Source organism: Panicum virgatum, chromosome 9K (assembly GCF_016808335.1).
Source record: "Panicum virgatum strain AP13 chromosome 9K, P.virgatum_v5, whole genome shotgun sequence".
Classification (NCBI taxonomy): Eukaryota; Viridiplantae; Streptophyta; class Magnoliopsida; order Poales; family Poaceae; genus Panicum; species Panicum virgatum.
In genome coordinates, this window is record NC_053144.1 from 19,907,924 (window position 1) to 19,910,773 (window position 2,850).

Sequence of the window (2,850 nt, forward strand, 5' to 3'; positions counted from 1 at the left end):
ACATGAAATGAGATAGCTTCATTTCTTCTTGCTTCTTCATCTTTCTATTATATTTATTTTTGCTCCATTTCTTGCCTTTGCCTTTGCTCTCGATGGAACCAATGCCACTCATGTCACCGAAGCTTCTTTGATTTTTGATTATGCTTTCAAGGGTGACTTTTGATTTTGTCCATCTCTCTATCTTGTTGCTCAAATACTTCACTTGACTTTGGAGCTCTTTATTTTCTTCTACAAGGTTAGTCTCATATTGCATAGTAGAAGAAGAACAAGCATCTATATGTGAAGTACATGGCATAGACAATAAATCATCACATGAGGTGGATACATGTTTTTTGCCTACATCACAAGGGTTAGCAACATTTTGCAATTGATCCTTTGACCCATGTGATGAGCTCTCACTAGTTTTAATTTCTTTATTAGAAAGCTTGCTAGTGAGTAAAGCATGATCTAGTACCAAATTTTCATGAGCAACACTAAGCTCCTCATGAGTCAATTTTAGCTCCTCATGTGAACAACTTATGACATAAAGTAGATGCTTTTGTTGTTCACATGTGTCTTTGAGAAAAGAGTTTTCTTTTTCAAATTTGATTGTTTTGGCTAACACTTCCTCAAATAATTTAGTCATGCTAGCATATCTATTCAAGAGCTCATCATATGAATTAGGATCAATCATATTGCAATTTGATACCTTTGTGTCACCTTGTGACATGAAGCAATGTGATGATGGAGATGAGCTTGAAGTATAAATATCATCCATGCATGAACCACCTTTATTAACAAGTGTGCTTGGAATAGGATCATCATTTGCAACACTTGAATTATCACCATCAATTATATCAAGTGAGCTTGTTGTAGTTAGATCATTATCATCATCATCATCATCATCATCACTTGACCATGAGGTGGAGCAATCTTCCACAAGTACCATGTCGTGAATATGCTCACCATCCTTATGCACTTCTTCCTTGGCCTTAAAATCATCATCATCATTGGAGGCCGCCCCATATTTCTTATCGAGATAACTCCAAATCTCGTGTGCGGTTTTCATATCCATGATCTCATCAAGTATACAATTATGCAAAGATCTAAATAAAATGTTAGTAGCTTGGATATCTAGATCTAGGCATTTCTCTTGTGTTGGAGTTAGATTTCCTTCATCTAACACATGAGAAAATCCTACATCCACCATCCACCACATTTGAGGGCAAATAAATTCAAAATTGCATATCATCCAAGTTTTCCACCGTGTAAAGTGTGTGCCATCAAAAATGTGTGGACACTCAACATCTAACCCATAAGTCGCCATCCTCTCGGGTCGGTAAGGACCACAAATGAGAGACCTCGGCTCTGATACCACTTGTAGGGTCGAGATGGCGGACTAGAGGGGGGGTGAATAGTCCTTTCTAAAACTAATTGCGCCGGCTAACCGAAACTTATGCGGAATTGAAACTATTCGCTTAGCCAAGACTACACCCCTCTAACTATAACTCTAAGGCACCTCCAAAAAAGATCCTACACAAAGCAAATGGAGTGCCAAGCTAGTAAGAGCTCTCTTAATAAATCTAATGCCAAGACACACAAGCCTAAGCACTAGTACTTCACAAACCGCGGGAGCTCCTACACAATTCTAATGAGCAAAAGCACAAAGCCAACCTAAGCTCACTAGATGCTCAAGGACAAGGATACACAATCCAAATCCAAGAGCTCAACTTGCTTAGTTACACAATCTAAGCAAGAGCAACTAATTAAGCTACACAAGCTAACTAGATACACTAGGATCTCTACTTCTAGCTACACAAGCAAGAAGTTGATTAGCAAGCTACACAAGCTAACTAATCACTAGAGAGCAACTACACAAGCACAAGATATAGAACAATGTAAATACAATGCTTGTGATTTGGAGAAAGCAAACCACCGAGAAGAGTAGACAAAGTTGACACGGTGATTTTTATCCCGAGGTTCACTTGGTTGCCACCAAGCTAATCCCCGTTGAGACAAGCTCCAAGGTTGCCGCCGATCCTCTTGCTAGTGGTGACTCTCAAGTCACACTCTCCCACGTGGAGTGCTCACACCGAGCTCTAGCACATGATCCGGCCGGACCACTTGTTGCTTTTCACGTCTCGCTCAACTAGAGTTGCTCTTCGCGGCTCCCGCGGGGTGAGCACAATACCCCTCACAAACTCTTCTCCGGAGCACCGCACAAACTTCTTGCGGGCTTCAACGGAGTCTCTTGCCACCAAGCCGTCTAGGAGGTGGCAACCTCCAAGAGTAACAAGCACACCGGCTTGCAACACGATCACCTAGTGCCACTCGATGCAATCTCTCAAAGCAATCGCACTAGAATCGCTCTCTCACTCGATCGGATGAATACTATCAAGTTAGAGTGAGTAGAGGGCTCTCAAGCACTCTCACACATGGACACTAAGTCCCCAAAGTGCTCAGCACTCACAAATGGCCGGCCACACCCTCTATTTATAGAGGGAGGCCCCAAACTAGCCGTTACACTCAAATCCCGTGAAAACTGAGTTTTCGCGGACTGTCCGCCTCACAAAAACCGGACTGTCCGCCATTTAAAACCAACGGCTAGAACTGCAATGATTATGTGTCAGAGTCGACCGTTAGAGCCCCGGGCGGACTGTCCGCGCCCCTGGGGCGGACTGTCCGCGGTTCAAAACTTCGAACCAACCGATTTGCAAACGTCTCTGACTAAATCTGGAAGTTACCGGCGGACTGTCCGCTCCCCAGGGGCAGACTGTCCGCAGTTCAAAACGTGAGCACACACAGAAACCGCAGTGTTTCTGTCCCAGAAATTTCAGTAGGAGGCGGACCGTCCGCCCCCAAGGACCGGAC